General features: G+C 36.8%; 1 protein-coding gene across 7 annotated transcripts in view; it reads left to right on the top strand.

Annotated features, from left to right (window-relative positions):
* Nucleotides 1-3,597: 3,597 nt before the first annotated feature.
* The window catches only part of LOC145691002 (uncharacterized), a 143,114-nt gene continuing 132,571 nt past the window's right edge, over nucleotides 3,598-14,140 (top strand). Inside the window, exon 1 of one of the 7 annotated variants that reach the window (XM_081766485.1) lies at nucleotides 3,598-3,621. The gene's annotated coding sequence lies outside the window, so the exon portion shown is untranslated. Of the gene's footprint in view, nucleotides 3,622-4,545; nucleotides 4,788-8,294; nucleotides 8,319-14,140 lie in introns of those variants that run through there. The other 6 variants (XM_081766487.1, XM_081766484.1, XM_081766483.1 and 3 more) reach the window with 6 other exon arrangements.

Genomic DNA, 14,140 nt, shown 5'->3' on the forward strand with positions numbered 1-14,140 from the left:
TATTTCCGAAAGGTCTTTCTGTATTCTGCATGTCCAATTAACATTTCTTTAAGCGGAAAATATTTATTATATGTCATGTTTTTTTTTCATTTACAATATTCGTCCGCAGGTGCATACGTAATCGTATTTCTTCTGTGTTATTTACAATATCATTACTATGCAGAAAAAAGGGTGTATCCATTCTTCAAACTGTCAACCGCCCGAGCATTAAGAACTGCTACCATGTCAAAATTATCGACCCTCATGAATATTTATGTGGGCGATATTTATATTACAACCTACTTGCCGCCAGTGGCACACGAACGGCAATCCTTCGACGCATCGCTATATCGACTATTGACATTTACCCGTAACTGGGCTACTAGGTGTTGGCGACGTTTACGGCATGGGGGAAGTATCGTGTGCTTTAAAACTAAACACGAGGAATGATATGGTTTAGCGTCGCTTCAGCTTAATGTTGAAACTGAGCGGCCGCAGTGGTTGAACCCGGGCCAGAGGCGCGTACACCAATTATTTAAGGATCTCCTCCGTGGCTAAGCGGTTAGCGTACGCGCCTTTAGCGTGGGAGACCCGGGTTTGATACCCGGCTGGAGCTCATGTGATTCGGATTCCACGTTAATTAGTAGGTCCATGTCTCATATAGCCTTGCTGCTGAAAGGGACGCTAAACTAAAATCAACTCAACTCAGCTAATCATTTAACTATGAGGAAGCTCAATTTCTAAAAGTTACCACTTTTCAAAAACGACGCATGAATTTGTTCCCCGAAAAACTTTGACAGCGTCTTTTTTTAGCAGCGAGACGTGGATCTACAGTTTAACGAGAAGTCCAAGCTCCCGCCATGAATCGAACTTGAATCTTCCTTGTCAGAGGAACGTACACTAACCACTTAGCACGAGAAGTGTGCATGAAAAGTTTACAAAGCAGGCGCATGAGATTTTGTTTCCCTAACGACAATGTTTCATGTTCGTCATACGTTTCAAAGTTCTGTGTGAGGGAAAATGCTTACTACAATCATTCTCTCAGCTCAGTTAGAAAGCAGTTTCTTTCATTCATGCATTATTTTTATTACTACAAAAACTTAGCTCAGTTACGTGCTGATGTTACGTATACCACCTGGCCCCGGGTTTGATTTCCAGTATGAGAACAATAAAACTTTTTAGCACTAAGGCTATTTGAGATATGATTTACAAAAACTTTTCAAGATAATTCTCTTCTTCTTTGAGGATTGATAGTGTAGTCATTTTGTTACCGTTAAACGTTTCTCCTTTTGTCTTTCTTTCTTTGATAAACGTGTAAGTGAAATCTGATCTGGGAATTCAATTTTAATTAGTATTTTTTTTTTTTTTTTTTTTTGCTTTTTTCGTTTTAGATATATATTTTTGCCTACATCGTTTTTATTCCTTTTTTGTTTGTCTTACCCTTTCCTGTTTGAATATGGCTATCACTGGGTTTACTGTCTTGCGAGAAATCAATAGACATTATCGTCGTTTTAATCTCGAAGGACTATTGCTGGAAATTCAAATGAACACTCCGACCAGAGACACCGATATTGTTCAGTGGGTTCAATCTCCTTTCAACAGATGTTGGATTATTTATTGGAAAATGTCGACGAATCATCGCTGGTTGGATTATCTATTTTATCTTCTGATGAAAAAGTTTAACAAAAAAATTCCAAAATAATGCTCTCTAAACCAGCTCTTATATGTGTATAATGATTGCTTTTGGCTGTTGTAGTGGTCTGTCTCTGGAAACAAAACAACTCATAGGTGGATGTGAACACCTATGGGTTGTCATGTATTTGCTGTCATGTTGGTTGTCCGATTATCAGCAACAGTAAAACTACCCTCCTATTGAAAAAAGCTGTCACTTCTTGTATCTCCAACCTGTAGTTATTAAAATTTCTGTTTTAGAGCTACATGTACATCTATTCATATAAGGTACTGCTAAACATTTAATGAAAATGTGAAAGCCTACCTAATTTTCGAAGAACATATTTTTCAGGCATGCCCGGAACTTTGCACATGTGATAACACGGTATATGTCCCTTAACATCTCAGACTTCAACAGCTACAGGCAGTGTTGCCAGGTCGTAACTGTTCGTAAAGTCGCTACTGTACCGTCAAAATTCCGTCACGTTCCGCTACACTTACTGAAATTCCGCTATTTTCCGCTACATTATAAAATTGAACTTTGATGGTTAAAAAAAAAACACTTTTAATAACACTTCAAAATATTTCCTGTGTCCCCGCCGGAAGTAAAACCCAGGACCAATTGATTACAAGACGACTAGCATATCAGAACATTATAGGACTAGTTCTTAGTAATCAGAAATATCAGGATATTTTAAGATTTGCCCTTAGTAATCAATGAGATTTTATGATTGACCATAACATTTTAAAATTTCTATGACGGGGAATATTTATTAAAATTTTTATGACGGAATATGTTTATTAGATTTAATCTAAGTACAGTATTTGATTTTTATTAGAGATACCTCAGAAATGCAGCACAGTTAAGGACAATTCTAAAACATGGCTACGAACCTGTTATGGATACACTTGTCAGCATACAATGTTATTTTAAGAAGCACATTTCTTGCAAACAAACATAAGTACTTTTTTTTTCAAATACTTGTGCACTTTTGGAAAACTATTTTATGGAGTTAAATGTAAATGATACAGGTCAACAAATGTAATTTCCGTACAGATATGTATCCAGGCAAAAGCGGAGTTTGGTGGTCGCAATGAGGTGACCGAACCAGGCCCCGCGCTTTTAGAGACCCCACGTTTGAGCATGGTTCGTCCAAGAAGTAGATACAAAAGCACATCGCAATTTTTACCAGTACTCTGGCCCCGTGGGGTCGTTATTGACACTAGCTCAGCGCTCACCTAACGCCGCCTCTGTATCCAGGAATTTTATTGGGAGTGATCTCTAAGTTTTTCCAATTAGAATCTAAATTCAACCTGAATATAAATTGTATATTAACTCTGTAAAATCCACATGAAGTTTAATCAAATTTATATAGAAGTTGGACTTCCGGGTTATCTCTCGTCCTCGTATCCTCACCCGTGCGTACGTACCTGTTTGCGTAGTGCCGTCTATTACTTCAAAATTATAACACTTTACTTAAATAATTTTTGATTTGAAGTAGCAAACTCTAAAGAATTTTGGATTATACGGCTTTTTGTAGATGTACATTAACAAAAGATGCATCTTATAGCTCAATTGCAATTTCCATTTTGAATAAAGTCAGCAGGAGCAGGCAGAACACTTGGGTAATTCTCCTCTCCTCTTACATCAGCGTTCTCGAAAACAGGATAATCCCGTTTATTGAAATTTGTTACTTTCTCTCTACAAAATTATATTATGCATTATAGAAAGGAAGAAATGTTTTCTAACCTAATTTATTCACTTTTTTCAAGCTATGGGGGGAAACGGGAAGTTTTAAGATAAGTTTTCAAAAGTCGCTACATTTTCCGCATTTTTCGTCTGTCGCCGCTCTGTCGCCAGGGCAACGAAAAGTCGCTACGCGTAGCGGAATTCCGCTACGGTTGGCAACACTAGCTACAGGAAAAGAGAGAGGATGTGGAGGAGAATGGAATGTTTTTTCTTTCGAATAGGTAAGATATTTTAAGTAGTTTCTGCTTTTATGTTTACGTATACGTGTTTATTTGATGTTGTTTCAGGGGGAAAAGTTTTTAGGCAAACGCGCGACAAATATATCGAAAACCGACCTTTAGAGCTGAATTTAGTGACATTTTCTTAGTTGTGGCTGGTAGCAGTGGTAGAAACGTCATACTCATTAAAAAAATAAAAATGTGAGTTCGACTGTTGGTTAGGGCGAATGCCTCGTGTGTAGTGGTGTTCTGTGAAGAAGAGAGTTGAGTGGGATTTCCTATACATCTACACTACACTTACACTTTCTTTTATATTTACATGTACATACATCCCCTTCTTTTTTCCACACTTTGTTCTTTTACATTTTACACTTCCCACTTTCCTCTAACTTTCTGCCCTGTTCAACTTGGCCTTCAGCCCTCTTTCACTGTCTGAACTTCTTTCCCGATTCTGACCTATTCCTGACTTTGACCATTTTCCCGATAGTGTCTTTGGTAATAGTATACATGAGAACACCCTGTCTTCCGTGCGCGAGGATACTTCATATTATATATTTATACGTTACCAAATTAAATCACTGCGTTGTCTTCATTATATGTGCTTAACATTCTATTTTTACTTTCTAGAATAAATTTTGTTGATTTCGATTCGAAAAATGTTAAATATTTTTAAATGTATATCATGATGCAGACCAAAATCCTTGTTGCATATAATGTAATGCGCTATAGCATATAAAGTACAAGGGCAAATAGGTACGTTCTTTTTTATTTTCGTATCAGTGGATAAGTAAATGAAAGTGGGTTTGTTACCCCCTTTCTAAGTTCGTAGATACTCAATGAATAATCCCTAAAACTATGAGCGTCCAGCTTCTTCTGGAACTCAGACGGTCTTACGTATACTATATCCGTGTCTTTTTTACCAAATTGCGTCCTGCATTTATTCAATTTTTTTTATTGAATCATAAATCCTCCGTGTTCGGTACACATTTGACAATTTTGCAATCGTAGCACACACGACTTGCGAGCTGGTGCACCTACCTGTTTGACCGGTACTGGTCTACAAGACAAGACAAGACATTTTAAAAATGATGAATTGGAAAGGAAACAAACGGGGTTAAGTCTCCTGTATTTAATATTTACGTAACTACAGTGATGTAGGAAGGTAAAGGGTAATTGTTTGAAATTTCTACCTTCTATTTTGTTCCTGTGAGCGTAAGCGTAGCAAAATACATTTAATACTGTTAGTCGTGCAGGTGTAGTTTGGGCGCACCAAAAATTGTTGAAAAATTATAATTCTTTTACTAATTTCTTTCTTATTGTCTTCTAAAAGTTAGCGCTGGGGGACATGAAAATACCTCATTAGGCAAAGATAACTTTCAAGGGGTGCCATCAGAGATAATTGTTGAAAAATTGGAATTCCTTTTCGATTTGCGTATAAATATGGTTTCCGGATGTACGGCTTAAGGACTACAGTGACCACTAACAATTATATCTATCCGAGTCAGGGTAGGGCAAAGCTGGCGGGCCCACACAGTAGCGCGGGTGGCGCCTGGTGTAGGCGCGTCGCCGATGGAAGGTATACACGTGAGCCAGGATAGTGAAAAAAGTGGATTTTGGCAAATATAAGAGTTTCAATACCACTTGTCATGGCTTTATACTAGTAAGTTGAAACATAATATACAGCTTCTATACAATATGCACAAATACACCGCCGGTGAAAAATAACATCTAACACAGTCTCCTTTCATATGCACTCAGTTTTTTATCCACCGTACATCACTTCTAAAGAGTTTAAACTAGGAGCACTACACTTGTAATCCTAAAATAGAGCGGCATTGCTTTGCATACAAAGTATTCAGCTTTACCTACAAATCTTCCAAAACGTGGTGCCCCAAAACTACACTAGCTTCCACTTAGATTCGAATGTTCATAGCTGATTGCGTAATTCACTTATAAATACACGAACCACAAAGGATACACTAATAAAACGAAAATTCAGAGAATTAGGCTATATCTCACGGGAAAAAAACAGGGAGCGAGGTAAATACAGGCAATTTACATTAAAATAAGAAAATTAACCCGACCTAACCTAACCATACCTAAGCAAAAGTAGGCAATATTAAAAAAGTAATTTTTTAAGAAAGAAAACGAAAAAAAATGCTGGCCCGCCTCAGGCCGACCTATTCCCAGAAAACGAATTAATTATGCACATTGAGTTAATCACAAGCTGAGAACGGGAGAGTATCAATCTTCAAGTGTGCTTCATATTTTCTTCTCCAGGTCCGCTGTGCGTTATAAATTGGCTATCGCTGTGTTACAACATTTCGAATAGAGTTATAGTATAAGTGTGTACACTTGTTATATTTACTGGAACCACACGAAAATACATAGAAAAAAGAAAAAGTATTATTAAGCTTCTTCTGCAAATTACTAGCATGTGACCGTGGCTTACTTTTTAGTGATTATGCTTCAAAATACAGTGTGAACATTTGGCATAAAAAACTAGTGCATAAAACACGAACCAATTTGTGGCCACTAAAAACCAAGAATCCTAATAGATTCAGAGCAGGAGCGTAGCAAAGAGGGCCCCAGCGGCAATTAGGTTTTCGTCCATGGGAGCAGGTGTGTCAGTGGCAGTTGGTATAGACATGAATAAGAACAGTAGAGAATACTTTATATGTCACAAAATACAGCTCTTATGTGTTACACAGCTTCCAGCGAGATAATTAATGCCATCCTACAAGTACCAAAATGTACTAAATTACGTTAGATTCTATATGTTTAGTTAGATGTTTCTCTTTTTGTTAATGTTTAGCAGAAAAGGTCCAGCAATTGTTTCTAAAAAAAATTCTGTTCATATTAGGGTAGTTTAGGTGAGTTTGGGTTAGTTTAGGTTAGGTTAGTATATGTTAGATTATGTTAGTGTAGGGGTCCAGAATAATTTTCCAAAAAATTATAAAATTTCTGCTTATTTTAGGTTAGTTCAGGATAGGTTAGATTTCATTAAATTTTCTGTGTTTTACATGCCTATCCTATCTGCCAAACATAGCCCCTTATTATTTTGTGTAGTTTCAATTCCTTCCCATACTTACGATAAACTTCACGTGTTCAGTAGTTCATGCCTTTCACTCAATATTAACAACTGATGCTCTTTATTTTTTATAACTCGATAAAACCCAAACACGATATGTCACAATCTTGTTATTTACTCACTACCATTCCCATAAATTATAAGTGTACCTCTCCCGCAAATAGTCAGTCCCTTCCGACTCCATATATAGTGCCCCTTACAACATCAAAAACAACTTTTCATTCGTTTAACAACATTCAACTGACAACAATAAGCATTTTCTTAACTTCAACTATTCCTCTCTCTTCACTTACTCTTCCTCGTAAACCAAATAAATTCTCCAATTCATCTGGTACATTTTCTAAAATTGATCCGGCGATACAGCAGTTAACCCAAAGATCTTGACATATCGCGTTTGGGTTTCATCGTGTTATACAAAAATTACGAATGTCAATTGTTGAAATTGTGTGATAGACATGGTTTACTAAATACTCGAACAGTTCGTCGTAAGTGTGGAAACGAATTGATACTACACAAAAGAAGAGGAACATCTGACCTCTCTTTCTCGTTTTCAACCCAGCTGCGTCACGGCGAAGCACGAATTCACAATACTTACATTCTCGTCAAGTCCGGAGGTGGGAGGCGGCGGACAAGAATATAAGTACTTTAAAATGAAAGTATGTGCGTATAACTAAACTAGGCACAGACAACAAATTATAAATTAATTTAGTAAACAAATAATAAAACCTGATTTATAATGTGTAATTTATGTAATGACATTTAACACGAATTGTAATACATTTAAAATAACATCAACATTATAATCAAACAAACGAATTTTCTATTTTATAATATTTACGGCCGTTTCGATTTATTTCGAGGTTATAATGTGGCTCTATGATGTGAGTAATAGTTTGAAGTGTTTTATACTCACAAAGATCTTCGACCGGTCAACTCCTGGTTTATCGGTTCCAACTAATTACAGGAATTCCGCAGGAAGTTTCACAAATAGCTCGCGTTGATCCGCTTACAGCTACAAAAACAGTTACTCCAAGATTTCAAACGTTGTTAGTCCAAATGCCGCTGATTGCTTTTAATCCCGTCCAATTTCTACTCTCAATATTAGCTTATCGAAAAGCGAAAAATCAAAAAGTTTGACATCGGCTGGGAAACCTGTTAGTAATGAATCAATAATAAACTGTAATATGTAAGAGCTTGGAGCAAGGTATCACACTACCCTCTCTGGTTTCATAGCAAACAGGTCAATAGACTCGTAGCGCAAGAGCTGGAGTCCGTCGGCAGTCAAGGGAATCTGGAACCTTTGATAAAGTGCTCGAGCTGAGCTATTGTTGATAACGGTCTACATTACAAGCGCAGTGTTCCAATTTTATATCAACGAGAATGCCTAAATCGAAGTGCACATTTTCTTCCAATTTGAAGACTACCCTTTTCTGAAGAAAACGGAGTTGACTGACAATTTGCCATCCTACTTTTTTTTTTTCCATTACACATTGTGGAAATTTGGACACTCTTCAACATCAAAAAACAGGCAAACATAAGATGGTTTCGAGTGCTTCTACATCTACAAGCACAAGGAAGATGAATGACTTTTTCTCTAGCAACACATTAGGTAAGAGAAATTGTAAGAAATAGTCTAGGGCGCAGGATTGTGCTTTAGTTTAGGGCTTGGAAATGTGTAAATTCAGTCCTGACAATCACACACGACGCAAGCAGAAAAATCAGCTACGTTTTCATCAGATTAAACTGACAAACGCAATTTTGGCAAATACAGCCACGTTGAATTGTGTTGAAAAGTTGGTGGTAGTGGGGGGGAGGGGGGGCGATGGAAGATGTCCCGTATTCTCTCGAAGAAAATATGGTAGGCTTATTCTTTCCCGAAAATGAATTTAAAACAATTAACAAAGGGAGAATTTATATTTTATAAAGAAAATGCTTATGCAGAGTCGTTTTGACGTATGATTTAGCGTCATACTAAAGGCCTTATTACTAGAGGAATCTTATGTTGGTCGAACTCTTTAGGATATCACTAATCACGCGTCAAAATGACTCTGCATACGGCCCAAAATGTCTTAAATGAAGTTAAATATGTTCCAACTTAAAATAAATAGTTTTATTGTTGAAGTATTCATGCCTTTCCAATGCATTGTGTGTTCAATTGCGGGAATTTCCCGAGCACTTCTTTAACGACGGGTTTTCCCCGAAAATGGGACTTTCTTTACCGGACATCGACATTTCCACTAGTATGGAAGTTTAAATTCAGCACTTGAAATAGCAGGGTTACATAGTCTTCGGAACTGCGAGCATTAAGCTTCTTAAATGTGACAAGAATTTTTACGCTCTTGCTGGTGTTGATTCTACAGAATGCTTATTTGAAGAGTAGCAACAACTTAACTATTGTTTTTGGAAAACAAATTTTTTACTGAAGAATATTTGTGTTACCATCAAATGTATGAAATAATACTAATAGTTTACTAATGTATTTACATATTTACTGGTGATACAGGCACCTATGTCCTTGAACTCGTCAAACGTATGAGGGATAACGTTCCCCGGCGTCGCTGAGCACACTATTCACGGAAAGTATTTTCTAAAATATAAAATTGCATATTTTACTTCAAATAGGCTGTAAACAGAATCCATACACTAATTTGTTCTGTAATTATTTCGAGCTAAGATAAGCTGTTTTATTCATTCAGTGCATTCAGAACTTTATATAGCTGTAGCGTTGAATGTTGTATACTTTAACATGAAAGCGTCTAATTCGCTCAAGGGAAGTCTAAAATCTGATAAAAGTCACTTTCAATATGATCACCTTAGTTGTACCAATAGTATACTAAAAAAAAAGCTCAAAAACCCAGTTGGGTTTTAAAGTGGGTTTTTTCAGGTGGGTCCAACCCGAAAAAACTCGCCGGGTTTTTTCGGGCTGGGCCCACTTGGGCAAACCCTGGTTTCAGCCCATGACAGCTACCGCCGACAAGGAAGTATCATACCATATGTGAAAGCTTACAGTATTGGCTACTCTGAAATACGGGGGTCTTTTAGTCATGCAGTGTTGCCACGTAATAAACGAAGAAAATTGTAAAAAGGGAATTTATAGGGATTTTTCTTAAATTTTCCCACATTCCTTTCGTCAGTATGTTTGACAAGTGTGTTAATCATCTAAAAGCCCATATAATTCTAACTCCAAAGAGGTACAATGTTTACTTCTGTGGACATAACGAACAGAGTTATAATAATTTCGAAAGACCACGGGACTTCGTTACCGTTTTCTTTCAGAACCTAAAAAGAGGGTTTTAGCCTATGAAAGGTACCTCCTACAGTAAAGTATCATACCCCATCTGAAAGCTACTGTGACATACAGGGGTATTTTACTCCTTATGCAGTGTTGCTACGTGATAAGCAAAGAAAATGGTAAAAGGGAATTTTAGGGATTTTTTCTTAAATTTTCCCTCATTACTTCCCTTCAGTCGGTAGTATAGATAAGTGTGTTACATAACTTTAAAGCCTATATAATTCTAAATCAAAAGAAGTATAAATCATAGTCCTGTGACAAAAATGGACAGAGATACAGGCATTTCAAACGACCACTGAGCTAAGTAAAAATGTCTTTAAGATTCTAAATTGGGGAGGGGGGGCATTACCCCCTGAAAACTACCGATTTCCGAAAAGTGTCATACCAAATCTCCAAGATTACAGTGTTGGCTATCTAAAATTTTAGGTGTCTTTTACCTCCTCGAGATGAAACCATAAACCCCCTCTGGCTCAAGGACTATCAAAAGGATGCTAATTTATTTATTTTTGCAATCGTAATAATCTTATTTAATTTCTGAAGAGTATGTTTAGAAATATTAAACCTAACCTAATCCTTAACATTTTGGAGTTGCTCTGACCACAAAGGCCTAATAATTTATTACTCTAATCAGTTATATTCCCCTTATAGCTTATCTGCTTTTAGTAGGTATGCTTAAACAAAAAAAATTGTTTACCTAGCAAACCACCAGAGAACTCCTTCATGGCTTTTTGAGATGCTGTTAACCGTCGTCTTTGGCGCGGTAGATCCTGGTTCGATTTCGGATGGGAGCTCATGCGGTTCGAATCCCACGTTAAACTGTAATTCCATCTCTACTATAGCCTCACCACAGATAAAGAGACTGAACTTTTAATTCAACCATGGAACTCACCTGGAAATTCGGCAGCAGTAATAGGTGGATTCACGCAAGTGCATAGAAAGTTAGGACGTTGAGGGTGGCTCTGTTCTTTGAACTATGTACCGCTCCCGACACTTTCAGTAAAGCATGTACTTAGCCTTTAGACTTAGTTCCTACTTTTCACAATGTCCGTTTGCTCCGTACAGTTTTTTTTTTTTTTTTTTTTAACTTTATTATTATTTCGTCTTCCTCTACAATCACGCAATTAAATTGGCTTATCTCCCTAAAGAGCATTTTGACAAGATATTAACATTGTAGCTGCGAAGTTTGGCAACGATGTAGCAAGTCTTGGTATCCTGAAATAACTCTGTAGGTTTATTCTCGAATATATTAAACTGATATGATGACTTACGAAGTAGCAAGTCCTATGTCTCAAACGGACATGAAAAAATGATCATTAACACACTGTATTTGATTATTATAATGCTCCGTATAAACATCAAACAAACAATAGTAGCTTCTTCAAGTTTAGGCCCTCCAAGAACTTTGTGAAAGCTACTCTTCCTTTGCCTACTTTTTATCGTATGAATGTGGACGGGGAGCGGAGACACGATCACTTCGTCATCGTTCCCAGCAGAAGATGTACAGTGTAATACACATATTCGAAGCGAAGTGAGGAACGTAAGTCTAAGCTTGTAGAGGAGATTAACCTCCATCATCATGCCAAGTTTCATGGAGATCGGAAAACATCAGCTGAATAAAATATCAATTCAAACTCGAAAGACGACAGAATGCACAACAGAAAACTACTTAGAGGAGGTTGGCAAACGAGAGCGACGGGCAGAGCACAGTGTTTAGAAGAGAAGTTGTGCGATTTTACGCTATATCTGTGGTTTGCCGCAGACGCGAAAAAAAAAAAAAAAATTAAAAAAGGAACTCATTCATTAACTTTAAAACCTGACGAAAAATAAACAAAACAAAGAAAAATGTTGTAGTTCACAACTGATTCAATTTGTTCAAAGTGATTCAACCGGTTATAATTTGTGATTCAAATTATCGTAAAATAATAGTAATTTGTTTCCAGTACATTGTGGAAGTAACTAAGTTTAATGGCATGCAGTTCCATTATTACTGTTGACATCCTCATATCTTTACTGTAGGAAAGTAAATCGTTAGTGGGATCTCCGTTATATACATATCTTGCATATCTTTTTTTTAAATCCTTGGGTTTTGAGAGTAGAAAAGCAAACATGTTTATTCTTACTGACAGTTCATTCTCACGTGTTACATTGAATGGAGAGAACTGATCCAAGAAATCAAGCATATTTCAGATGTTATTCATGTTTGAAATATTTTACATGGTGATACTAAAACATTCTTCTTCTCGAAGTTTTCCCATTTTCTTCCACTTTCTTCTTTCCATTATTTCAATCATTCTCATCATCACCGTCTCGGTACATGCTGCTTGCATATTATCCACGGTGCGGTAGAAACTTGTGTTGAATCGCTAGACCGAAATGTATGTAACCTAACACTCATTTCTACAATTTATTCTGCGACTCTTCAGCTCGTCGAGGATTACAGGGTGCACAAAATCTCTTGTGAAGTTGTGCAGCGTCTGCTGGTTGGAAAGTGCCATTTGTTTTCAGAGAGCATTCGAAATTTGGAACTGTGTAATTAAATTTCTAGAACAAGCAATTCTGCGAAACACAAGACCTATAAAAACTCTTAGGAAGGCAGCAAACGATACATTTATTAAGTGCAAACTGACTTTCTGCAAGATGGGGTGTTGAATACCAGCCCTTCCTACTTAGGTTTCAGACTTCAGGGACGATGGCAGTGTTCGTCTTTGATCCTGTAGGGAAAGAAGATCTTACGACTTGGTGTATAAAACTAAGTGTACAGATAGAGAGCTGTTAACTGTTATTATAGCAGAAACAGGTCTTAGCTTGAGCAAAAATATTAACATTAGGTTTGTTGCTTGACGTTTTCTCGCAGAAATACGAACAAAGACTAAGAAACAACAGAAACTGGAGTTTTCACGTCTGCTGGTGGGTCCTAACTTCTATGATTAGTAAACTTCAACACAGCATTCCTTTGAACTACAAAAGAATTAACGATCCGTCGTTCTAAGGTAATTTAATATTCTCCTCATGTAAGTCGAAAAAAGGTTGACGAACTTCATGTGTTTCACATTATAGATGATGTGCTTGCTGAAAACTCAGGGAAATACAGCATCCCTTTCTCCCAGTCTAAATTCAGCAGAACTTTATGAAGTCTCCCAGAGTTGTAACAAATTAGAACTTGTCTGCTCACAGCAAGTTTCTTGTTGGAACTGAAGAATTCAAACATTTATTGAAGATAGTAAAAAAAAAAAAAAATTGGGCTTTCATTCTCGCGTGGAAGTAAAAGGGTTAAAAGAGGGTTTTCCAACAATAAATCACTCTTAATGGAAAATATGCATGAAAAGACTATTGTAGCAGAAAAGGATATTCATAACTGAATATTGGATACAGAATATGTTGAGCACACGCAAATCACCAAAAGGATTATGCTTTACTTGAAAGGCTTAGGAAATGCTACGAAGGGTATTGCACCAGCAGAAAGAGTAAATGAGAGAGTAGAACAAAAGGGGAAACTGAGAAGAAAATGTTGGATGCACAACTGATAAACTGGAGAAACAAAGGATGCATCTACAACAGGAAAGTGATGAAAATGTGGTAGCTGTTGACACCAAAATGAACAAGATCAAGAATAATAGTAGGGACGTTAACTGCGCACTTCAGAAATGCTTGTTTATACCTGGCAGAAGGAATCTAGAGGTAGGGCTCAAAGTTTTTGGTAGCCATATTGAAAAATGACCGCCATCTTGAAAAATAGGGCCATTTTTCAGAATATCCATTTTAAGTAGCTACTGCCTTAACATTATTCATCCGAATGTCATTGTTAGTACGTCATTCTCTTCAGAATAAAACAGGCTTTTAAATGCAACATGGCATATGTCCGTATTGCGTGCTAGAAAAGAAAAATTTGGAGGACATCAGGAATTTTTCTTTTTGGAAATTTGAGCCCTTCTAGAGCCGCTCCAGGTAAGAGTACGCGACCCTAATGTACCCTGAAATAATACAAAGGGGTTATGGTAATCTCTTTAACAAATAACATTGGAATATCCTATATAATGACATGAGAAAAAAATATTTCCTAATCCTGTTTGCAAGTAGAAAATTTGCAGGGGAAATTTCGATCTAAAATTTCTGGATAAAATAATAATCTAACAAATTTC

The sequence above is a fragment of the Thermobia domestica genome, chromosome 7 (assembly GCF_964235325.1).
Source record: "Thermobia domestica chromosome 7, izTheDome1.hap1.1, whole genome shotgun sequence".
In the NCBI taxonomy this organism is placed as follows: Eukaryota; Metazoa; Arthropoda; class Insecta; order Zygentoma; family Lepismatidae; genus Thermobia; species Thermobia domestica.